General features: G+C 46.0%; 2 long non-coding RNA genes across 2 annotated transcripts; one reads left to right on the plus strand and one right to left on the minus strand.

The window, feature by feature from the left end:
• Nucleotides 1–2,878: 2,878 nt before the first annotated feature.
• Nucleotides 2,879–24,973, minus strand: LOC120298500. The gene is made up of 3 exons (XR_005554095.1): nucleotides 24,124–24,973; nucleotides 23,331–23,544; nucleotides 2,879–2,940 (listed from the first exon to the last, which is right to left on the minus strand). It is a non-coding gene; the product is annotated as an uncharacterized LOC120298500 (long non-coding RNA).
• Nucleotides 8,530–12,101, plus strand: LOC120298501. Its single transcript, XR_005554096.1, has 2 exons — nucleotides 8,530–8,563; nucleotides 11,979–12,101. It is a non-coding gene; the product is annotated as an uncharacterized LOC120298501 (long non-coding RNA).
• Nucleotides 24,974–26,248: the final 1,275 nt, after the last annotated feature.

The following is a 26,248-nucleotide window of genomic DNA, read 5'->3' on the forward strand; positions in this document are numbered from 1 at the left end:
AAATTAGCTTTAAAGGTAAAATTATCTCTGAACTGACTTTCCTATTAGGCATAAATGAATTCCTGGGTGGTAATTAGCCCAAGAATTCAAGTTCTTAAAATAAAATTTTGATGGAACCTGAGCTAATCTCAGCCATGTCCTTTTTAAAGGGACCAAACCAGCAAAGGTGAATAGAAGTTAAAATTAGCTTGAAAGGTAAAATTATCTCAGGAACTGACTTTCCTCTTAGGAATAAAGTGAATTCCTGGGGTAATTTTAGCCAAGAATTTAAGTTCTTAAATTCTTAAAGGTGAATAGGAGTTAAAATTAGCTTTAAAGGTAAAATTATCTCAGGAATTGATTTTGCTCTCATGAATAAAGTAATTTTTTTGGAATCTGAGGTAATTTTAATCAACGCACAAGCCCCTAAAAGTAAAATATATAATAATAAAGTTGGAAGGGATCTTAGAGGTCATCTAGTCCAACCCTCTGCTCAGGCAGGAAACCCTATAGTTTAACAAGTTAACAAGACAAGAAACTAGCGCAGGGGTAGGCAGCCTTGGCTCTTTTATAACTTGTGAACTTCAACTCCCAGAATTCCTGATCCAGCATGGCTCAGCTTGGAAACTTCCCTTTCCCCTCAACATGGCTGGCTCAGGAATTTTGGGAATTGAAGTCCAAGGGTCTTCAAATGTGGCCCTTTTATGACTTCTGTATTTCAATTCCCAGAATTCCTCAGCCAGCGTGCCTGGCTGAGGAATTCTGGGAGTTGAAGTCCAGGGGTCTTCAAACATGGCCGTTTTATGACTTGTGGACTTCAACTCCCAGAATTCCTCAGCCAGCGGGCCAATCCACAAGTCATAAAAGGGTTAAGTTTGAAGACCTCTGCCTTAAAAGAAGCAAAACATGTAGAAAACAGGCTAGTGGCTTAAGGGAGCAATGTTACAAGTTATTGTATCTTGCCTTCTTTGACAAGTAGGATAAAACACATAAAACCCCTTTGACTGATTGCTTTTCTAACCTCTGAACATCCATGGTCATTTGGTGATGTTGATTTTTTTTTTTTTAATTTCAAAGGCATGAATCCATGTAGACGAAGAAGAAGACATCAACAGTAAGACAGATGGTTTAATTCACTCTCCAGTGTATTATGAAAGTGAGGAAGCCTGGCAGATACTGTTTGCAACATGTTAACTACTGTAAAAATCTTTGGGTCTTGCTAAAGTTTATCTTAAGACTTGCTTTAGCAAAGTTTTTTTTTAAACATTACAAAGTATCAAGGGTAAAAAGAGCAGTCATAAGTGTGACAAACATGCCTAAAAAGTAGCAAAAAAATTTCTGACCAAAGACAATTTTAGCTATTGGCTGTAGATCTTAGAATCAGACAGATACCAGCCTCCTCCAGTACCTGAGGACTCCCTCAGTGAGACTCAAGCCGGAAGGGAATCCTTTGGGATCACCTCCCTCCCACCTTCACACCCTTGGAAATAATGCCAATACTAGCCAGACTTCTTAGAAGCAAAAGTAAACCTGGTGATGCATTTTAATATGAGGAATACCAATAAAGAAGAATATTTGTGGTTAACAGTTGAAATGAGGTGTCTTTGGTGCTCTCTGAGCTTGGCGGTTTTCTTGTAGACCAAGCATGTCCAAACTCGGGACGTCATGTGACGTCATGCAACGCATCGGGCTGGTTTTGCCCTTGCCGGCAATGGGGTGGGCGTGGCTTCCACGTGACCTGTCCGGTCCATGGGCCGGCAAGTTGACACCCCTGTTGTAGTGCAGTTTGTTCCCAGTTTGTTCTAGTGCAGTGGTGGCGAACCTATGGCACTCGGAGCCCTCTCTGTGGGCACATGTGCTGGTGCCCCAGCCTTGCCTCCCCCTGCGACCCCCTCCTCTCCAGCAGCTCCCCTGAAGGAGACTCGCCCTTGAGCGTGGCCCACACGGAGCAGCGCAGCCAAGGACATGGCAGCCAGGCAGCGTAGACAAGACTCGGCCCTCACACCCCATCATGCAGCTGATGCTGCAGGGCGCGGGCAGAGGGCATGGCTGCCATAGTGCTGCTGGGCTGCCTGGGCAATCTGCGGAGGGCCATGGAGGTGGTAAGTGGTCCTGTGGGCGGGGGGGTGGGGGGTGGGGGGTGGGGATGGAGGGGTGGAGCGGGGTCGGGGCAAGTTTTTGGGCACTCGGTCTCTAAAAGGTTCGCCATCACTGTTCTAGTGGCTCCTTTCAGTGTTAGCAAAAATGGTCTTGGAGGTTGTTTGTTGCGCTATGTGTTGTTAGCTTCTTTGGCAGCTCCTTGATTAGGGTATTGTTTACTTCTTGATTGTTGGTCTGGAAATTTAGCCTTGGCAATGGTTCATAGAACCAAAAAGAAAACATCAATGGCCCTTTTTAATGTTAGGTTGGCCATTGATCTGTAAAAGATGTTATAGTTTTGTAGCTTTGCAGACTGAGCAGAGGAAGTGCACTCTTCTACCAAATATTCTTCGAAAGAGACAACGTTGCTGGGCACGACTGAGGAAGAAACAAAGGAGAAAGAAGAAAAAAGAAGAAAAAAAGAGCAAGAAAATGTCTCCAGCGCAAGCCCTCTTAGTCTTCGGCTGTGATGGCACCCTCTACGCTGAGAGGTATGTTTAGTTGAGTCTTATATTCTTTAAAGCTTTAGGACAGGGGTCTCCAAACCTGGCCCTTTTATGACTTGTGGACTTCAACTCCCAGAAGTCCTCAGCCAGCGTGCTGGGAGTTGAAGTCCACAAGTCATAAAAGGGCCAGGTTTGGAGACCCCTGCTTTAGGATATAGAGGGAGGTGGATGGTCTTCCAGTAATTATGCCTAGGTAAGCAAGGGTAACCCCTGTGTCTGGGGTAATAGTAACCACTGTGTATTGTGCATTCTTAGGAGTAAAACCCCAGTTCCAACTGAAGTAATGTTGACTTTCAAGGCACGAATCCAAAATGACCTGTAGATGAAGAAGAAGACATCAACAGTAAGACAGATGGTTTAATTCACTCTTCCGTGTATCATGAAATTGAGGAAGCCTGGCCAGTACTGTTTGGGCCTTGCTGAAATTTACCCTAAGGCAGTGGTGACGAACCTATGGCACGTGGGACAGAGGTGGCACTCAGAGCCCTCTCTATGGGCACGCGCGCCTTCGCCCCAGCCCCACCTCCCCCCGCGGCCCCCTCTTCTCCAGCAGACCCCCGGAGGAGAATCACCCCGGGGTGTGGCCCGTGCGCAGCAGCCCAGCCACGGACATGGCAGCCGGGCAGTGGGGACAAGACTCCGCCCTCGCACCCTGTCGCATGCAGATGATGCTGTGGGGCGCAGGCAGAAGGCGTGGCTGCCATGGCACTGCAGGACCACCTGGGAGATCTGCGACGGGCCATGGAGGCGGTAGGTGGCCCTGCGGGATGGCAGAGCGGGATGGGGAGGCGGGCGGGCGAGAGCTGGGGCAGGGCGGCTTTTGGACACTCTAAAAGATCTAAAAGGTTCGCCATCACTGCCCTAAGGCTTGCTTTAGCAGTTTTTTAAAAAAATGGTCTTGGAGGTTCTTTGTTGTGCTATTTGTTGTTAGCGTCTTTGGCAGTTCCTTGATTAGGACATTGTTTACTTCTTGATTGCTGGTCTGATGTTAATCATCGTGTTAATCTATGCATATCTCAGTGTGGATTGCTGGTGAAGAGGTGTTGTCTTTTTTGCAAAGTGGGTACATATTGTTTCTGTCTGTCTATTCATGGCTAATTTGTCAGAGTGACAGGATCCTAGAAATTTATTAATGTTTTTGGACATTGCTTGGTCTACGACAGGGGTAGGCAACCTTGGCTCTTTTATGACTCGTGTACTTCAACTCCCAGAATTCCTGAGCCCGAATGGCTGGCTCAGGAATTCTGGGAGTTGAAGTCCACGAGTCATAAAAGAGCCAAGGTTGCCTATCCCTGGTCTAGGATAGTCAGTTTCCAAACTGTAACTATGGTTAGGTCTTTGAATTTATTGTGAAATTAAAGAGTTTTCATTATATATTCTGGCTGCTACCTGGTATTATGAGTGATATTTGATTTCACACCTTTCTTCCCTAGCATAATTTTAGCCATGGTGATGGTTCTTAGAACCAGAAAGGAAACCTCAGCGGCCCATTTAAATGATCAGTGTGGCCGGTGATTAATAATAGATTTTATAGATTTGTGCCTGGCATAATTCTAGCCAATGGTGATGGTTCTTAGAACCAGAAAGAAAACCTCAATGGCCCTTCTTAATGCTAGGTGTGGCTGTTGATCTATAATAGATTTTATAGTTTTCTGGCTGGCATTATTTTAGCCATGACGATGGTTCTTAGAACCAGAAAGGAAACCTCAATGGCCCCTTTCTAATGCTAGGTGTGGCCGTTGATCTATAAAAGATTTTATAGTTTCCTAGCTTTGCAGATTGAGCGGAGGAACAAGTTGCGCTCTTCTGCCAAATGTTCCTCGAAAGAGACGACGCATGCTGGGCATGGCAGAGGAAGAAACCAAAGAGAAAGAAGAAGAAAGAAAGTAGAACCAAGATAGCAAGAAAATGTCTCCAGCTCAAGCCTTTGGCTGTGATGGCACCTCCTACACTGTGAGGTAAGTTTAGTTGAGTCTTATATTCTTCAAAGTCTCAGGGTATGGAGGGAGGCGGATGATCCGTTATGCCAGGGGTCCCCAACCCCTGGTCGGTGGACCATCACTGGTCCGCAGCATGCCCGCAAGTGGGCCACACAAATAAGCAAAGCTCCATCCTCAAGATTCAGGCAGTATTCAAAACCACACCCCCTCTGGTCCACAGAAAACCTTTCTCCACGGCACCGGTCCTTGGTGCCCAAAAGGTTGGGAACCTCTGCATTATGCCTAGATAAGAAATGGTAACACCTGCATCTGAGCTAATAGTAACCATTGTGTATTGTGCATTCTTAGGAGTAAAACTCCAGGGGCAGCTGATGTAACATTGATATTTTTTTTTAATCTCAAAGGCGTCTACTATACCATCTTAGAAAACAGAAGACACAGTTGTCAGCCTGCAGTGTTGATGGTGAAAATGGAGAAAGAAGGAATGGAATAAAAGAATGAATATGGTCTCCATCAAGAATGCTACTTCACCAACTCAATCACAACTGAGCTGTAGATAATAAAGTTTTAAATGTTTGTTGCCAGGCATAAATTTAGCCATGGCGATGGTTCTTAGAACTGGGGGGGGGACTCTCAATGGCCCCTTTTAAAGCTAGGCATGGCTGCTGATAGATTATAGACTTTATGGTTTTCTTGCCTGGCATAATTTTAGCCATGGCAATGGTTTTCAGAACCTGAAATAAATCCTCAACAGCCCTTTTCTAATGCTAGGTGTGGCTGTTGATCTACAAAAGATTTTATAGTTTTTTTAGTTTTGCAGTCTGAGTGGAGAAACAAGTGCACTCTTGCTGACAAATGTTCTTCGAAAGGGACAACCCTTGCTGTGCACAGCAGAGGAAGACACAAAAGCAAAGAAAGAAAAAAGAAGACCAAGACAGCAAGAAAATGTCTCCAGCTCAAGCCCTATTAGCCTGTGGCTGTAAGGGCGCCTCCTACGCTGTGAGATAAGTTTAGTTTAGTCTTGTATTCTTCAAAGGATATGGAGGGAGGTGGGTGGTCTTCCCTACTTCTTGATCCGTTATGCCAGGGCTCCCCAATCCCTGGTCTGTGGACCAGCACCAGACTGCAGCATGCCAGCAAGTGGGCCACACAAACAAGCAAAGCTCCATCCTCAGGATGCAGGTATTCAACACCCCCCCCCCTCTGGTCCGCGGAAACCCTTTATCCACGGCACCATTCCCTGGTGCCCAAACAGTTGGGAACCTCTGCATTATACCTAGATAAGGAACGGTAACACCTGCATCTGAGGTAATAGTAACCACTATACTTTGTGCATTCTTAGGAGTAAAACTCCAGGGGCAACTGAAGTAATACTATTTTTTTTAACTCAAAGGCTTCTACTACACCATCTTAGAAGATAGAAGATTCAGCTGCCAGCCTGCAGTGTTGATGGTGAAAATGGAGGAAGAAGGAATAGAACACAAGAATGAATATGGTCTCCATCAAGAATGCTACTTCACCAACTCAATCACAACTGAATTGTAGATAATAAAGTTTTAAATGTTTGTTGCCAGGCGTAAATTTAGCCATGGCAATGGTTCTTAGAACTGGGGGGGGGAACTCTCAATGGCCCCTTTTAAAGCTAGGCATGGCTGTTGATAGATTATAAACTTTATGGTTTTCTTGCCTGGCATAATTTTAGCCATGGTAATGGTTTTCAGAACCTGAAATAAAACCTCAACAGTCCTTTTCTAATGCTAGGTGTGGCTGTTGATCTATAAAAGATTTTATAGTTTTTTTAGCTTTGCAGACTGAGTGGAGAGCAAGTGCACTCTTGCTGACAAATGTTCCTCAAAGAGACAACCCTTGCTGTGCACAGCAGAGGAAGAAACAAAAGCGAAGAAAGAAAAAAGAAGACCAAGACAGCAAGAAAATGTCTCCAGCTCAAGCCCTATTAGCCTTTGGCTGTGATGGAGCCTCCTACACTGTGTGGTAAGTTTAGTTGAGTCTTGTATTCTTCAAAGACTTAGGATATGGAGGGAGGTGGGTGGTCTTCCACTACTTGTTGATCTATTATGCCAGGGGTCCTCAACCCTCAGTCTGTGGACCAGCACTGGACCGCACCATGCCACCAAGCAGGCCACACAAACAAGCAAACTCCATCCTCAGGATGCAGGTATTCAAAACCATACCCCCTCTGGTCCGCGGAAACCCTTTATCCATGGCACCATTCCCTGGTGCCCAAATGGTTGGGAACCTCTGCATTATGCCTTGATAAGGAAAGGTAACACTTGCACTTGAGGTAATAGTAACCACTGTACTTTGTGCATTCTTCGGAGTAAAACTCCAGGGGCAGCTGAAGTAATACTATTTTTTTTAACTCAAAGACTTCTGCTACACCATTTTAGAAGACAAAAGATGAAAATGGAGGAAGAAGGAATGGAACGCAAGAATGAATATCAAGAATGCTACTTCACCACATAAATCAAAACTGAACTGTAGATAATAGATTTAATACTTTTCTTGCCAGCTGTAAATTTAGCCACGGCAATGGTTTTTAGAACCAGAAAGGAAACTTCCCCAACAGCCCTTTTAAATGCTAGACACAGCTGTGGATTGATTATAGATTTTACAGTTTTCTGCCTGGCGTAATTCTAGCCACGGTGATGGTTCTTAGAACCAGAAAGGAAATTACAACGGCCTTTTTAAATGACCAGTGTGGCTGTTGATTGATTATAGATTTTATAGTTTTCTGCCTGGCATAATTATGGCCATGGCGATGATTCTTAGAACCAGAAAGAAAGCCTCAACGGCCCTTTTTAATACTAGGTGTGGCCGTTGATCTATAAAAGATTTTATAGCTTTAGAGTCCCTGAGAGTGAGGGGAGGAACATTTGCACGCCTGTTGCCAAATGTTCCTCAGAAGAGACACAGAGGAAGAAACAAAGGCGAAGAAAGAAAAAAGAAGAACCAAGACAGCAAGAAAATGTCTGCAGCTCAAGCCCTATTAGCCTTTGGCTGTGATGGCGCCTCCTACGCGGTGAGGTAAGTTGTATTCTTCAGAGTCTTAGGATATGGAGTGAAGTGGATGGTCCATTCTTCCTAGGAAATTGATGGTCCATTCTTCCTAGGTAACTAGGGGGTAACAACTGCTTCTGAGGTAATAGTAACCACAGTGTATTGTGCATTCATAGGAGTAAAACGCCAGTGGCAGCTGAAGTAATGCTGATTTTTTTTTTGTCTCAAAGGCATGTACTACAGCATCGTAGAGGACAGAAGACTCAGCGTCGATGGTAAAAGTACAAGAAGAAGGAATGGAAATTAAGAAGAATATAATGTTTTAGATAATAGATTTTATATCGTTCTTGCCTGGCATAAATTAAGCCCTGGCAATGGTTATTATAACCAGAAAGGAAACCTCCCCAACAGCCCTTTTAAATGCTAGGCATGGCTGTTGATCGATAATAGATTTTATAGTTTTCTGCCTGGCGTAATTTTAGCCATGGTGATGGTTCTTAGAAGCAGAAAGGAAATTACAACGGCCTTTTTAAATGACCAATGTGACTGTTGACTGATTATAGATTTTATAGTTTTCTGCCTGGCATAATTCTGGCCATGGCGATGGTTCTTAGAACCAAAAGAAAACCTCAATGGCCCTTTTTAATGCTAGGTGTGGCTGTTGATCAATTATAGATTTTATACCTTTCTTGCCTGGCATAATTCTGGCCATGACGATGGTTCTTAGAACCAGAAAGAAAGCCTCAACGGCCCTTTTAATGCTAAGTGTGGCCGTTGATCTATAAAAGCTTTTGTAGCTTTAGCGTCCCTGAGATCGAGGGGAGGAACATTTGCACGCCTGTTGCCAAATGTTCCTCAGAAGAGACACGGAGGAAGAAACAAAGGCGAAGAAAGAAAAAAGAAGAACCAAGACAGCAAGAAAATGTCTCCAGTTCAAGCCCTATTAGCCTTTGGCTGTGATGGCGCCTCCTACGCTGTGAGGTAAGTTGTATTCTTCAAAGTTTTATGATATGGAGGGAGGTCAATGGTCCCCCCCCCAGCAAAAAAAATTGATGGTCCATTCTTCCTAGGTAAGTAGGGGTAAAACCTGCATCTGAGGTAATAGTAACCACAGTGTATTGTGCCTTCTTAGGTGTAAAACCTCAGTGGCAGCTGAAGGAACGTTGATTTTTTTTTTTTATTTCAAAGGCATGTACTACAGCATCTTAGAAGACAGAAGACTCAGCTTTGATGGTAAAAGTACAAGAAGAAGGAATGGAACTCAAGAATGAATACGATCTTGTAGATAGTTGATTTTATATCTTTCTTGCCTGGCATAAATTAAGCCCTGGCAACGGTTCTTAGAACCAGAAAGAAAATTTCAATGGACCTTTTAATTCTAGGTGTGGCCATTGAGTGATAATAGATTTTATTGTTTTCTGCCTGGTGTAAATTTAGCCATGGCTATGGTTCTTAGAACCAGAAAGAAAACCTCTCAGTGGCCCATTTAAATGACCAACGTGGCTAGTGATTAATCATAGATTTTATAGTTTTCTGCCTGGTGTAATTTTAGCCATGGCGATTGATCTTAGAATCAGAAAAAAAGTTTCAATGGACCTTTTTAATTCTAAGTCCGGCCATTGATGGATAATAGATTTTATACCTTTCTTGCCTGGCATAATTCTAGCCATGGCGATGGTTCTTAGAACCAAAAGAAAACCTCAATGGCCCTTTTTACTGCTAGGTGTGGCTGTTGATCCATTATAGATTTTATACCTTTCTTGCCTGGCATAATTCTGGCCATGACGATGGTTCTTAGAACCAGAAAGAAAGCCTCAACTGCCCTTTTTAATGCTAAGCGTGGCCGTTGATCTATAAAAGATTTTGTAGCTTTAGAGTCCCTGAGATCGAGGGGAGGAACATTTGCACGCCTGTTGCCAAATGTTCCTCAGAAGAGACACGGAGGAAGAAACAAAGGCGAAGAAAGAAAAAAGAAGAACCAAGACAGCAAGAAAATGTATCCAGTTCAAGCCCTATTAGCCTTTGGCTGTGATGGCGCCTCCTACGCTGTGAGGTAAGTTGTATTCTTCAAAGTTTTATGATATGGAGGGAGGTCAATGGTCCCCCCCCCAAAAAAAATTGATGGTCCATTCTTCCTAGGTAAGTAGGGATAACACCTGCATCTGAGGTAATAGTAACCACAGTGTATTGTGCCTTCTTAGGTGTAAAACCTCAGTGGCAGGTGAAGTAACGTTGATTTTTTTATTTTATTTCAAAGGCATGTACTACAGCATCTTAGAAGACAGAAGACTCAGCTTTGAGGGTAAAAGTACAAGAAGAAGGAATGGAAATCAAGAATGAATACGATCTTGTAGATAGTTGATTTTATATCTTTCTTGCCTGGCATAAATTAAGCCCTGGCAACGGTTCTTAGAACCATAAAGAAAGTTTCAATGGACCTTTTAATTCTAGGTGTGGCCATTCATTGATAATAGATTTTATTGTTTTCTGCCTGGTGTAAATTTAGCCATGGCTATGGTTCTTAGAACCAGAAAGAAAACCTCACAGTGGCCCATTTAAATGACCAACGTGGCCAGTGATTAATCATAGATTTTATAGTTTTCTGCCTGGCGTAATTTTAGCCACGGCGATCGATCTTAGAATCAGAAAAAAAGTTTCAATGGACCTTTTTAATTCTAAGTGTGGCCATTGATGGATAATAGATTTTATACCTTTCTTGCCTGGCATAATTCTAGCCATGGCGATGGTTCTTAGAACCAAAAGAAAACCTCAATGGCCCTTTTTAATGCTAGGTGTGGCTGTTGATCAATTATAGATTTTATACCTTTCTTGCCTGGCATAATTCTGGCCATGACGATGGTTCTTAGAACCAGAAAGAAAGCCTCAACGGCCCTTTTTAATGCTAAGCGTGGCCGTTGATCTATAAAAGATATTGTAGCTTTAGAGTCCCTGAGATCGAGGGGAGGAACATTTGCACGCCTGTTGCCAAATGTTCCTCAGAAGAGACACGGAGGAAGAAACAAAGGCGAAGAAAGAAAAAAGAAGAACCAAGCCAGCAAGAAAATGTCTCCAGTTCAAGCCCTATTAGCCTTTGGCTGTGATGGCGCCTCCTACGCTGTGAGGTAAGTTGTATTCTTCAAAGTTTTATGATATGGAGGGAGGTCAATGGTCCCCCCCCCAAAAAAAAATTGATGGTCCATTCTTCCTAGGTAAGTAGGGGTAACACCTGCATCTGAGGTAATAGTAACCACAGTGTATTGTGCCTTCTTAGGTGTAAAACCTCAGTGGCAGCTGAAGTAACGTTGAGTTTTTTTTTATTTCAAAGGCATGTACTACAGCATCTTAGAAGACAGAAGACTCAGCTTTGATGGTAAAAGTACAAGAAGAAGGAATGGAAATCAAGAATGAATACGATCTTGTAGATAGTTGATGTTATATCTTTCTTGCCTGGCATAAATTAAGCCCTGGCAACGGTTCTTAGAACCAGAAAGAAAGTTTCAATGGACCTTTTAATTCTAGGTGTGGCCATTGATTGATAATAGATTTTATTGTTTTCTGCCTGGTGTAAATTTAGCCATGGCTATGGTTCTTAGAACCAGAAAGAAAACCTCTCAGTGGCCCATTTAAATGACCAACGTGGCCAGTGATTAATCATAGATTTTATAGTTTTCTGCCTGGCGTAATTTTAGCCATGGCGATCGATCTTAGAATCAGAAAAAAAGTTTCAATGGACCTTTTTAATTCTAAGTGTGGCCATTGATGGATAATAGATTTTATACCTTTCTTGCCTGGCATAATTCTAGCCATGGCGATGGTTCTTAGAACCAAAAGAAAACCTCAATGGCCCTTTTTAATGCTAGGTGTGGCTGTTGATCCATTATAGATTTTATACCTTTCTTGCCTGGCATAATTCTGGCCATGGCGATGGTTCTTAGAACCAGAAAGAAAGCCTCAACGGCCCTTTTTAATGCTAAGTGTGGCCGTTGATCTATAAAAGCTTTTGTAGCTTTAGAGTCCCTGAGATCGAGGGGAGGAATATTTGCACGCCTGTTGCCAAATGTTCCTCAGAAGAGACACGGAGGAAGAAACAAAGGCGAAGAAAGAAAAAAGAAGAACCAAGACAGCAAGAAAATGTCTCCAGTTCAAGCCCTATTAGCCTTTGGCTGTGATGGCGCCTCCTACGCTGTGAGGTAAGTTGTATTCTTCAAAGTTTTATGATATGGAGGGAGGTCAATGTTCCCCCCCCCCAAAAAAAAAATTGATGGTCCATTCTTCCTAGGTAAGTAGGGGTAACACCTGCCTCTGAGGTAATAGTAACCACAGTGTATTGTGCCTTCTTAGGTGTAAAACCTCAGTGGCAGCTGAAGTAATGTTGATTTTTTTTTTTATCTCAAAGGCATGTACTCTACACCATCCTAGAAGACAGAAGACTCACTTGTCAGCCTGCAGTGTTGATGGTGAAAAAGGAGGAAGAAGGAATGGAACGCAAGAATGAACATGATCTCCACCAAGAATGCTATTTCACCAATTATGTCAAAACTGACCTTTAGAACAATCGCTGAAAATGTAAGCCACTTTCATGATCACACCACACTACACATTTTAATCCTATCTGTGACCATTGCTACATAATAGGGATTCTCGTTTTCTTGCCTGTTGTATTTTTAGCCCATTCTAGGTGTGTTCCATGATGTACATAAGATTCCATACTTTTCTTGCCTCCTTACTGTTAGGCCTGGTAATGGTTCTTAAAAACCAAAAGAAAATGTCTATGGCCCTTTCTATTGCTAGGCTTGGTCACTGATTATTAAAACAGTAATTAGTATTCTGGCCTAGTGTAATGTTAGCCACAGCTGTACTTCTTAGAACTTGAGAAGGGCCACACAAGCATTCCACATGCCAATCCATCCTGTAAATAGTGATGACTCATTTTTAGAGGTCTTTCAGTCCCTGAGCTGGTGTGACACTCACACCGAATGGATGTGGATAATTATCGGCTCCCAGACTCACTCAGTCCATGAGCAGATACTTTCTGAGACTCACACCAGAAGTCTCTCTCTTTCAGTCCCCGAGTGAGCAGCGAGGGCGAATCAACTGGAGGCGTCAACAGCCCTCGGCTGGAAGTCTCTCCCGGTCCCTGAGGCTCCCCAACTGAGTCTCAAACTGGAAGGGAATCCTTTTGGATCGCTTCCCTCACTGGTCAATGATGATCATGATCATTGCAGTCCATGAAACCAGAGAGACAAAAGAGATGCACTATTCCTGATTCCATCTGCACCGCCCCCCATGTTTAGGCATGGACCCTTGGTCACGCCTCCTTCGCCCCCTGCCACTCGCCTCAGCCCATTTACAGCCAGCTTTCCTCCTCCGTTGCCCTCCCGCAGCCATTCTCCACGGCCAGTGGACCCTTGGTCCTCTGCCCGTCGCCCTTCGGCCTGGACAATTCACCCAGACACCCTTTGTCCCGGGCCTTTGGCTATATGGGACAAATAGCCCCCAGCCATGGTGCTGCGGGGGCAGCATGCGATGAACAACCCCAGGGGCTGGGGAGGGCAGCTGTGATGCAAGATTTTTTTTAAAAAGTGCTCTGCTCTGCATGTTTTGGGGCCTTGCAGCTCTGACCCCAGAATCGGAAGGAGGGGGACTGGCAGCAGAAGTAGCAACCACCGGGGCCACTTGGGGGAGCAGTCAGACAAGAGTGTGTTGGGGAACGAGGGAGGGAGGGAGGGGCACCTCAAGGGGGCTTCACAAAGACAACTTGACTCGCAACTCAGCAACTCAAACGAAAGAGAGGAGGAGGAGAAAGGCCGGAGCAGCTTCTGCCACAGCCAGGGAGGCGGGTTAGGGGGGCACACAGGCAAACAGGGCTGGTGTGCTGCTGGAACTGGAGCGTCATGGGAGGGAAGCGTGGGCTAATGGGACTGCTTGCGCCTTGGGAGGGAAGGGAGGGCAACTGGCAAGGACTGGGGATGATGGGACTGCGTGCGCCGTCGTGGGAGGGAAGGGAGGGCAAATGGCAAGGGCTGGGGCTGATGGGACTGCGTGCGCCGTCGTGGGAGGGAAGGGAGGGCAAATGGCAAGGGCTGGGGCTGATGGGACTGCGTGCGCCGTCGTGGGAGGGAAGGGAGGGCAAATGGCAAGGGCTGGGGCTGATGGGACTGCGTGCGCCGTCGTGGGAGGGAAGGGAGGGGCAAATGGCAAGGGCTGGGGCTGATGGGACTGCGTGCGCCGTCGTGGGAGGGAAGGGAAGGCAAATGGCAAGGGCTGGGATGATGGGACTGCGTGCGCCGTCGTGGGAGGGAAGGGAGGGCAAATGGCAAGGGCTGGGGCGGATGGGACTGCGTGCGCCGTCGTGGGAGGGAAGGGAGGGCAAATGGGAAGGGCTGGGGCTGATGGGACTGCGTGCGCCGTCGTGGGAGGGAAGGAGGGCACAAATGGCAAGGGGCTGGGGCTGATGGGACTGCGTCTGCGCCGTCGTGGAGGGAAGGGAAGGGCAAATGGAAGTGTGGGGCTGATGGGACTGCGGTGCGCCGTCGTGGGAGGAGAGGGAGGGCAAATGGGAAGGGTGGGCGGATGGGAATGCGTGCGCCGTCTTGGGAGGGAAGGGATGGTCAAATGGGAAGGGATGGGCTGATGGGACTGCTTGCGCCTTGGGAGGGAAGGGAGGGCAAATGGCAAGGACTGGGGGCTGATGGGACTGCGTGCGCCGTCGTGGGAGGGAAGGGAGGGCAAATGGCAAGGGCTGGGGCTGATGGGACTGCGTGCGCCCTCGTGGGAGGGAAGGGAGGGCAAATGGCAAGGGCTGGGGATGATGGGACTGCGTGCGCCGTCGTGGGAGGGAAGGGAGGGCAAATGGCAAGGGCTGGGGTTGATGGGACTGCGTGCGCCGGGAGGGCAAATGGGAAGGGCTGGGGCTGATGGGACTGCGTGCGCCGTCGTGGGAGGGAAGGGAGGGCAAATGGGAAGGGCTGGGGATGATGGGACTGCGTGCGCCGTCGTGGGAGGGAAGGGAGGGCAAATGGCAAGGGCTGGGGGCTGATGGGACTGCGTGCGCCGTCGTGGGAGGGAAGGGAGGGGAAATGGGAAGGGCTGGGGCTGATGGGACTGCGTGTGCCGTCGTGGGAGGGAAGGGAGGGCAAATGGGAAGGGCTGGGGGCTGATGGGACTGCGTGCGCCGTCGTGGGAGGGAAGGGAGGGCAAATGGGAAGGGCTGGGGCTGATGGGACTGCGTGCGCCGTCGTGGGAGGGAAGGGAGGGCAAATGGCATGGGCTTGGGGCTGATGGACTGCGTGCGCGTCGTGGGAGGGAAGGGAGGGCAAATGGGAAGGGCTGGGGCTGATGGGACTGCGTGCGCTGTCGTGGGAGGGAAGGGAGGGCAAATCACAAGGGCTGGGGCTGATGGGACTGCGTGCGCCGTCGTGGGAGGGAAGGGAGGGCAAATGGGAAGGGCTGGGGCGGATGGGACTGCGTGCGCCGTCGTGGGGGGGGAAGGGAGGGCAAATGGCAAGGGCTGGGGCTGATGGGACTGCGTGCGCCGTCGTGGGAGGGAAGGGAGGGCAAATGGGAAGGGCTGGGGCAGATGGGACTGCGTGCGCCGTCGTGGGAGGGAAGGGAGGGCAAATGGCAAGGGCTGGGGCTGATGGGACTGCGTGCGCCGTGGTGGGAGGGAAGGGAGGGCAAATGGCAAGGGCTGGGGCGTAATGGGACTGCGTGCGCCGTCGTGGGAGGGAAGGGAAGAGGGCAAATGGCAAGGGCTGGGGCTGATGGGACTGCGTTGCGCGGTGGGAGGGAAGGAGGGCAAATGAGGACGGGTGTGAAGATGGACTGCAGTGCGACGTCGTGGAGGGAAGGGAGGGCAAATGCAGGGCTGGGGTGATGGGACTGCGTGCGCCGTTCGTGGGAGGGAAGGAGGGCAAATGCAAGGGCTGCGGGGCTGATGGGACTTGAGGCGCCGTCGTGAGGAGGGAAGGGAGGGCAATGGGAAGGGCTGGGCTGACGGGACCTGCGTGCGCCGTCGTGGGAGGGAAGGGAGGGCAAATGGCAAGGGCTGATGGGACTGCGTGCGCCGTCGTGGGAGGGAAGGGAGGGCAAATGGAAGGGCTGGGGCTGATGGGACTGCGTGCGCCGTTGTGGGAGGGAAGGGAGGGCAAATGGCATGGGCTTGGGGGTTGGAACTGTGACCCGTCGTGGGAGGGAAGGGTGGGTAGAAGCCAAGCTGGCCTTGCTGTTTGCCTGTGTGCCCCCCTAACCCGCCTCCCTGGCTGTGGCAGAAGCTGCTCCGGCCTTTCTCCTCCTCCTCTCTTTCGTTTGAGTTGCGAGTCAAGCTGTCTTTGTGAAGTCCCCTTGAGGTGCCCCTCCCTCCCTCCCTCGTTCCCCAACACACTCTTGTCTGACTGCTCCCCCCAGTGGCCCCGGTGGTTGCTACTTCTGCTGCCAGTCCCCCTCCTTCCGATTCTGGGGTCAGAGCTGCAAGGCCCCAAAACATGCAGAGCAGCCACAGCACTTTAAAAAATCTTGCATCACAACTGCCCTCCCCAGCCCCTGGGATTGCTCATTGCACGCTGCCCCCGCAGCACCATGGCTCCTGCCTGCCACCCAGCTGGCTGTGGGCTATTTGTCCTGTACAGACAAAGACCCAGGACAAACGGTATCTGGGTGAATTGGCCGGGCCGAAGGGCGACAGGCAGAGGGCCAAGGGCCCACTGGCCGTGGAGAATGGCTGCGGGAGGGCAGCGGAGGAGGAAAGCTGGCTGTAAATGGGCACGGGTGAGTTGATGGGCTGCATTTCTTGGGCAAAAGGCTGCACTGCTGCTGAGGCCATCCTGACTCAGAGGTGATGCCAAGGCACTCCTGACAGGGGTCTTCCAGCCCGAGTTACTATTCTGTGAAACTCACACTGAATGAGTAGGCAGCCAGACGCTCCCAGGCTCGTCCAGCCTCTGAGCACACACTCTGTGAGACCCACCCTGGGAGGGAGACCCTTTCAGTACCTGAGTGAGCAGCCAGGGCGAGTCACACTGGAGGAGTCAACAGCGCTCAACTACAAGCCTCCTCCGGTGCCCTAGCTGAGTCTCAAACTGGAAGGGAATCCTTTTGAATCGCTTCCCTGAGAAATAATGTCAGCTGCAGCCAGATCTCTTGCAACCAAAAGTAAACCTGGTGACACACTTTAATACGAGGTATTGCCATCTCTACAAATTAATAACTAGTTTTTTGCTAGAGTGAAACATTATGTCCTTGAACTGGGAAAATAAATCTGTGTGACCCTTTTAAATTCTAGATGTGGCCATTGAAACCCTGAGTAGATTTCTTGCCTGGCTTAATTTAGGCACGATGGTCGTTCTTAGAACCAGAAAGCATCTCAATGGCCCTTTTTAACGCTGGGTGTGCCGGTGATTGATAATAGATTTTATAGTTTTCTGCCTGGCATAAATTTAGCCACAGCCATGGTTCTTAGAACCAGACAGAAAACCTCAACCGCTCTTGTTAATGTCTGGTGTGGCCAGTGATTGATAAAAGATTTCTATTTGGAATAATTTTATCCACGGCTGTTGTTTAAAATGTGTAAGTTATGTTTTGATTGATAAATATTAAACATGACACACAGTATGGCGGTCACCTCAAGAATTTTGATTTCTTTTGTCACACACATTTGTCTTTTTGTTCCTGAAATTTCTGTTTGACATTTATTTTTTGTAATACAACTGAGTTTTACTCCTGATTTACTGTTGTTAAGTAGTTGTGATGCTTATGGTAGACAAGTTTTATCTTTTACCTGTTTTTATGTATTCTTTCTTATCACCATCTCTTCACCAAGAGATACCTGTTGTGATATTTATGTATTTGAACACTGAAGTTGTGTTTTCTTTCTTCTGAGAAAAATCTTTTGATGACAACTATGGTTCCTTTTACACCTCACCTTTTGTCAAAAATGTCATTTTAAATTAGTGAACTATTTAACCCATGGTATTTTATCATTGCTTTTGTAATTTTTGTGTGACTTTTTATCCTTAAAATATTGGATTATGCTTTTATGTATTTTATCTGTAAGACTGTATTATGTTTTGAATTGTTGTACAAACTGTTGCAACTGGGTAACGCTTGGAAGATATGATGCAGAACAATAAAGTATTTTTTGAGTCTTCCTTCACTATACGTTCCAGCAGCCCGACCGGAATTGAAATGGGGTTTAAATAGAGTATAATACATTATACTTATAGTGTATTATACTCTATTTAAACCCCATTTCAATTCCGGTCGGGCTGCTGGAACGTGCTGCATTGCCTCAGCTGCTGCTTAATCTGTAAGTTTTGGGAGAATCCACCAGGAAAGTAGCGGCCCGCGCGCCTAATGGTGCGCGAATTATATAATTATATAACTAAAAATCACAAACAGTAGCAGTACATTCAGGGCAAGTGTGTGTGACATCCCTTGTATCTAAGATGTCTGGCTTAGTTCAGTGCAACACTTGCTTTGCAGCTGTCTTTCGCAGTACCCTTTTCAAACTTGGAAACTGTCCTATCTGTAAACAAATCACTAGCCTACAAGGACAGATCATTTACCTAGGGTCTGTAATCCGTGTTCTTCGGGCAGAAATTAGGTGTCCAGTTCAGCCCCTCTACTCTTGTAAGCCCCCATGCTATCAGCCCCCTTTACCACAAAGATCCTGCAGGAGAAGGGCAGTGTGGACAACCGTGGGATCTGGCAGGGTGAGAGCTGTGAACCATAAACACAAAGCTTTCGCTGTGTCCCTGCACAACAGTTACAGTGCCCTTGCTGACCTTAATAGGGACATTAAGGAGACAGGTAAAGGTATTTGTGAAGATAACTCAAATAAGCAGGGGATTGTGGTCCGAGATGAAGAACTAGATTCTGACAGGGAAAAGTGTGAATCAGGTATTGCACATCAGTCATGCAAGAATAGAAAGGCTCCCAAAAAGAGAAGCTACCTTCTGGTAGGTGATTCAATTATAAGGGATGTAAATTTAGGGAAGGACACAGAGGCTTTGAAAGAGGTCAGGTGTCTTCCAGGTGCTACTGCCAGTAGGGACAAGAAGCGTATTTCTAAAATAATCAAGAATGGCAGCAAGGACTTGGATGTGGAGGCTATTGTACATCTTGGCACTAATGATCTGTCCCAAAAAGATGTACTCTCTGTGCAGAATGATTTCCAGAGCTTGGGGAAGGAACTTAGCAGAATAGGCTGTAGGCTTACTTTCTCAGAGGTTTTACCAGTGTATAAGGAGCAAAACGGAAAAGGCCAGCGCATAGCACAATTCAATATGTGGCTAAAGGAGTGGTGTAAAGGGGAAGGCTTTGGATATATTAGTCACGATGTCAGTAGCTGGTCCAATCAAAAGATGTACAAAAGAGATGGTTTGCATCCATCAAAAAAAGGGACTGAGTTACTCGGCTATAAATTCACAGATTTTCTGGAGGGAAATTTAAACTAAACAGCGGGGACAGGGAGTTAATTGACACGGAACAACCCTGTCCCCGGCAATTTAAAAACTATAGGGCTATCAGTGCATGTAGCATAGATGTGTGTGTGGACAAGAATACCAACCTTGCTATCAAGCAAAATGAAGCCTCTAATAGCGAGTGCCACATAAAGTGCACTAACCAAATAGGTGGTAAGACAATAGGGGAACTCAGGCACCACACAGGTTATGTAGAAAGGAAACACAGGGCCACCCACAAAGGACTCAAATGTTTATACACCAATGCACAAAGTATGAACAGCAAACAGGGTGAACTAGAAATTCAGGTTAATGAGGGCAGATACGATATTGTTGCCATTACGGAAACATGGTGGGATGAAACTCACACATGGAACACACAGCTAGAGGGATTTAAATTATTTAAAAGAAACAGACCAAATAAAAGAGGAGGTGGAGTTGCTCTCTATATAAGAAATAACTACATCTCCACAGAAATAGAGTACAACAATGATAAAAACTGTCTTGAATGCATTTGGGTCAATATAAAAGGGGGGGGAAATGACATTGCCATAGGTGTATACTACAGACCACCCAACCAAACAGAGGAAATAGATGAACTTTTTGCTAGTCAGCTAACTAAGGTATGTAGGAAGCACATCACAATAGTAATGGGGGACTTTAACTACCATGACATCAACTGGGAGACAAACTCCGCACCAAGTGGAAGATCAAACAGGTTCCTGGCAAACCTAGCAGACAACTTTGTCTCCCAAAAAGTAGAGAAGGAAACTAGGGGATTAGCCATTTTGGATCTAATTCTCACTAACAGAGATGAAATGATAGACGGTGTTGAAGCCATAGGAACCCTGGGAGGAAGTGATCATGCAATATTAGAATTCAACATTATATTAGAATTCAACATTATAGAAGCACAAGCAATAGAACACAGTCAAACTAGAGTCTTGGACTTCAAGAGAGCTAATTTCAATAAACTTAGAGAGGGCTTGGGAAGGATTCCATGGATGAGAATCCTCAAGGGGAAAACAACTCAAGAAGCTTGGGAAATTTTGAAAAATGAGATAATAAAAGCACAGTCTAGCACAATACCAACAAAGAGGAAAAACAACAGCTCTCAAAAGAAACCAGCATGGCTGCATAAAGAACTCTCTGACAAATTGAAAGATAAAAAGGACAAGTATAGAAAGTGGAAAGAGGGGAACATAACTAAGTCAGAATATCAGCAAATAGCCCGAGCCTGCAAAGATGAAGTGAAGAAAGCCAAGGCTCAAAATGAACTAAGGCTTGCGACCAAAGTCAAAAATAACAAAAAAAGCTTCTTTCAACATGTAAAAAACAAGAAAAAAGTGAAGGAAATGATTGGTCCATTAGTGGGTGGAAGTGGCAAGAAGGTGACAAGCAACAGGGAGAAAGCAGAACTATTTAACTCATTTTTTGCATCTGTCTTTACACAAAGGGAAAAAACAGACCAACCTATCAAAAATAGTGCCATAAAAAACAAAACAGAAACACAAATTAAGATAGGCAAGAAAATGGTTAGTGAGCACCTGTCCAGCCTAGATGAGTTCAAATCGCCAGGACCAGATGGATTACACCCCAGAGTTCTCAAGGAACTGGCAGAGGTGATATCGGAGCCACTGAACTATATTTTTCAAAGATCCTGGAACACAGGGGAACTACCAGAGGACTGGAAAAGAGCTGATGTAGTTCCCATCCTCAAAAAAGGAAAAAAAATGGATCCAGGAAATTACAGACCTATCAGCCTGACCTCAATACCTGGAAGATCCTGGAAAAGATAATCAAACAACGAATCAACGAACACCTAGAGGCAAACAAAGTCATTACTAAAAGCCAACATGGGTTTGTCAAAAATAGATCATGCCAGACAAATCTTATTGCATTCTTTGACCAAGTGACAAAATTAGTGGATCAGAGGAATGCTGTGGACATAATTTACTTGGACTTCAGTAAGGCATTTGATAAAGTAGATCACAACCTACTACTTGACAAGATAGAAAAATGTGGGGTAGACAGAACCACCACCAGATGGATCCGTAGCTGGCTGACCGGCCGTACTCAGCGAGTGGTCCTCAATGGAACTGCATCTATATGGAGGGAAGTGTGTAGTGGGGTGCCCCAGGGCTCTGTTCTGGGCCCAGTACTCTTCAACATCTTCATCAACGATTTGGATGAAGGGATAGATGGGGAACTCATCAAATTTGCAGATGACACCAAGCTGGCAGGAATAGCCAACACTCCAGAAGACAGGCTTCAGATACAGAAGGATCTGGACAGACTTGAACACTGGGCACTAACTAACAAAATGAAATTCAATGGTGAAAAAAGCAAGGTTCTACATTTAGGCAAGAAAAACCAAATGCACAAGTACAGCATAAGTGGCACCATGCTCAATAGTAGTAACTGTGAGAGGGACCTCGGAGTCCTAGTAGACAATCACCTAAATATGAGCCAGCAGTGTGCTGCAGCTGCCAAAAAGGCCAACACAGTGCTAGGCTGCATTAACAGAGGGATAGAATCAAGATCACGTGAAGTATTAATACCACTCTTCAATGCCTTGGTAAGGCCACACTTGGAATACTGCATCCAGTTTTGGTCACCACGATGCAAAAAAGATGTTGAGACTCTAGAAAGAGTACAGAGAAGAGCAACAAAGATGATTAGGGGACTGGAGGCTAAAACACATAAGGAACGGTTGCTAGAATTGGGTATGTCTAGTTTAACGAAGAGAAGGACAAGGGGGGACATGATAGCAGTATTCCAATATCTCAGGGGCTGCCATAAAGAAGAGGGAATTAAGCTATTTTCCAAAGCACCTGAAGGCAGGACAAGAAGCAACGGGTGGAAACTCATCAAGGAGAGAAGCAACCTAGAACTAAGGAGAAACTTCCTGACAGTGAGAACAATTAATCAGTGGAACAGCTTGCCTCCAGAAGCAGTAAATGCTCCAACACTGGAAGTTTTTAAGAAGAGACTGGACAGCCACTTTGTCCAAAATGGTGTAGGGTTTCCTGCCCGAGCAGGGGGTTGGACTAGATGACCTCCAAGGTCCCTTCCAACTTTACTAATATGAATATGAATATATTTGGGATCCTGCGGTCAGGAGCTTGGACCTGTTAGGCACCTTGTGCTCCTGCCCTGTGCCGAAATCACCGAGGATCATCTTTTGTAAGGATTTGGGGGTTCTACCAAAATAAACTTCCAATGAAGTTTTTTGTGCTTTATATAACAAATGTTTTAGATTTCTCTCTCTCCCTCTCTCATCTATTATCTATCTCACCTATTAATCATCTATATCAGACATGTCAAACACAATGCCCGGGGGCCGGATGCGGCCCGCAAAGTGGTTTCATGTGGCCCACGAAGCCATCCTGGAAACAGTGAGGGAGCCCGCTGTCTTGGCCCCAGCCGGCTGGGAGCCAATGTACAATTTTGTGGTGGCCATCTTGGTACTTGCCCCAGTGGACCATGCCTTGGCACTTGCCCCCGTCCCACCCCTTCTGCCAGAGACCCTCAGATCTGTCCCAGTTCCTGCCCAGACCCCCACAGGCACCCTTGACGCGACTGGTGTAGAATTAAGATACAGTAGGCCACACCCACTCCATGCACACCCACCCAGTAGGCCACACCCACTCTGGCCACACACCCCAGCCCCCCCCCCAAGCAACTGCAATGCTGATGCGGCCCTCAGTGAAATTGAGTTTGACACCCAATCTATATTTAATCTATCCAGTAACCTTTTCTGCTGTACCTTGGGGAAAAAATGCCATGGACTTACCTGGCTACAGGAGGGCAGCATTCCCTGTTTTGCCCTCCTCAGTGCCCTATTAGAAATGAAATTTTAGCTTCTGCAATTATCTTTTGTATTCCCAGCAGCCTCTTCTGTGGCTGCTTTGAGCTTCCATCAAAGGAAGGAAATGAAAGAATAAAAATAAGCCACTTCAGGGCTTCTTTGCTAAACGTTACAGCACACGCTGGCCACAAGAGGGCAGACTTTGCTGCTTTGACTAAACTCAGTTTTATACGTGTTTGCTTATTATGTATATTCCTTTATCAAAGGTGTACTCTGAGTGCCCCTAGGAGTCAGCAACCTGCGGCTCTGGAGCCGCATATGGCTCTTTGAGCCTTCCCCTGCGGCTCCCAGCCTCCTCTGCCATTTGCAGACAGAGAGAGAGGCACTTGCGCTTCCCCCTCCCCCCCCCTCTCTCTCTCTCTCTCTCTGTCTCTCTCTCTCTGTGTGTGTGTGTGTGTAAAAAAGAGAGTGGACTCACAGTGTTCTCCGACGAGCTAAAAAGCTTACTGGATGGCACTCCTCCTTTTGCTGCGTCTCTGCAGGAAGCAGGAAGGGCAGGAGAGAGCTAGCTAGCCCAGCTATGCTGACGCAGGAATTCTGGGAGTAGAAGTCCATGAGTCATAAAAGATGTTTTCGGTTGTAAATGGGTCCAAGTGGCTCTTCGAGTGTTTTGGGTTACCTACTCCTAGGGCCTAAGAAAAAAGCACTGAGTTGTAGGAATCATAACAAATCACCAGAATTCTTGATCGGTTTAATTTCCTGCTTTTACCAGCTGGTCTTGGGGTGAAGAGAATCAAATTCTGCCACAAGACCTCCCACTTGCTATTGGCACAGCCTTCTCAAAACAACACAACTCCATATTTTGAGCTGGAGCACAGGCTTGAACCAGAGGAGCCGGTCAAATTTCCCCCGAACCCTGAATTAACCACAAAACAACGGCTAAAAGGAGAATAGTTTCTCCTTTCTGTTATGTTTTTCCTTCTAAACAGTAGAAGAAACTACAGTGAGCAATTGCTTTGGGAGATCAACAATAACAACAATAGAGTTGGAAGGTCTTGTAGTCCAGCAGGAAAGCCTATAGTACCACTTCAGACAAATGGTTGTCAAGTCTCTTCTTAAAAACATGAGGCCCTACTCTTTCCTTGCCCAAAAGAGGGCAAAAAAGTCAGGCTTTCCCAAGATATGAAAGACTATGTTGTTATTTTAGGGACAAAGTCATCAGAACGCAGCCTTAGGCAGGAATAGCAGCCACACAAGGAAATCAACCTTACCTGCCAACTTCCAGTCACACATGCGCAGTAATCCTCCACTGTCTTACACACCGACCTCCCCGGGATGGCCAACTTCCTGTCCGTTTCTGTGGCCGTCCTTCCACTTCCATCCAGAAAGACCTTCTCGGCATGGCCGACTTCCTGTCCCTAAGCAGGCGGCTGAATGCCGGTACGAGAGACTAGGAGGCTGGGTCTCTTTGTGCCCTTTCCACTTCAGAGGGAGAAAAAGAGGCCAAATTGGGAACATAGAGATACAGTTCATATGTTGGAAACATAAATTTCAGGGATTCTTTCTCAGGCTTAGTTGCCCCATCTGCATTTGTAAAATGGCCCTTGGGCCCTGTTTTACAGCCGGAGAGGGCAAGACAGGTTCAGGGAACAGAACAGTCGGGATTTTGAGGTTATTCTTTTGCATCTGTATTATTAGAAGCCTTGATATTAATAATTATAGAGCAGGGCTTTTCAACCAGTGGTATGTGTACCACTTGTGGTACTTTGCCACATGGCCTGTAGACCGTGATTGCAAGTAAGTGTAGTAGGGGAGGGGAATGAGCCTATCGTGGCTTATTAATATTAATAAGGTTTTAATAATAAAGAATAATCATCATCTTAAAACGCCATTAAAGAGGTTTATTTATTTTGGTGGCTGCAGTATCTGATTTGACAGAGTTTTCTGTCCCTTGGCTATAGGATGGAGGCCATTAAAAAAAGCCTACCATGGACTCCAAGCTAAAGCTATGAGACGGGAAAATGTGCCCTCTTCTGGTCAAAAACGGGTATTGTGGCCACCAAAAGAAATAAACCTTTTTAATGGCATTTTAAATTCTCTATCTTTATTAACCGTATTAACACCTTATTAATAGGGCCAGGGGAGGCCCGTTTGCTGCAACGCAGGCGCGGAAGAAGAAATCTGCTTCAAAAGCCTTAAATCTAGTTAAGGAGGACTATGATGCCCTATTAATATTAATAAGGTTTTAATAATAAAGAATAACCTTAAAATGCCATTGAAAAGTTTTTTTTTAATTTTTATTTTTAACCAACAAAACAGAACAAAGCAAAATATAACACACATACACATACAATATATACTCCTTTTTTTTACAGCAATTACGTAACGGTAATCTAATATTTACATTTCCCCCTTATTCTTCTTTAGAATATTTGTCCTTATAGCCCCATTATTTCTTATTTACATTTTTCTTCCTACATGGTCTACTTCTTACTAAGAATAATTCATATTATTATACATTATTATAGACATATTTTCACTTTTGACCTTTCCATATTTATTCTCCTCTATTGAAAAGTTTTTTAATGGCTCCTCTACCTGCTTCAACCACAGGATGGCACTGTTTTTTGACCCTTAATACCATTCAATAACTTCAATAGATAAATAATAATAATCTTAAAATCATATTAAAAGGATTTATTTCGTTTTGTGACTGCTACTCCTTCTTTAACCGTAGGACTCAATTCTTCCCAGAGGGCTTGACCGCTTTAGTCTCAATAAATAACTTCCCCTCTCCCAGAAAACAGGCGATGGGAGCATAAGGGGGCTTCCTGTGGACTTTCCTCACTGTTTTTAAATATCCCTAGGATACACCCAACCTAAGCAAAGCAGTTACCAACAGAATAAGAGACGTGGAGTTCCAGCTAGAACTTAACAGAATCTCTCTCTGCAGCAAGAAAATGGATTAAATGGGGTGTGTGGGGACCAGCAATGTATCTGAAAGACCTGAGCTTTCCTAAGAGTAGGAAACCTCCCACCGTGTTTCCCACTGCCTCTTGCGGTTTTTACTGGGCTCCCAACCTTCCTCCAGTTCCATCCCTGTCTTTTTAAAAGGAAAAGCTTTAATCTCACTGAAGCTGGCAAAAAAGGGGGGGGAAATCCTCAAGGACAACTTATCTGTTTTCCCCCAGTTCCTTCTTAACAGCCACAGAAAGGGGGGGGTCACCCATTTGGCAGAGGGAGCGTGACCTCCTTTCTCCACTGCCTTTTCCAAAAAGGCTGAAGCTTTCATCCGGCAGGCGTCCCCACCCTTCCTCCTGGCCGCTACATCAGTCGATGCAGTTGTGACTGGGGGAAGTTAGCAAAATTGCAAGCCGGACTCTGCAAAGACCCGGG

This window comes from Crotalus tigris, unplaced genomic scaffold, assembly GCF_016545835.1.
Source record: "Crotalus tigris isolate CLP2741 ecotype Arizona unplaced genomic scaffold, ASM1654583v1 scf7180000023906.26508, whole genome shotgun sequence".
Classification (NCBI taxonomy): Eukaryota; Metazoa; Chordata; class Lepidosauria; order Squamata; family Viperidae; genus Crotalus; species Crotalus tigris.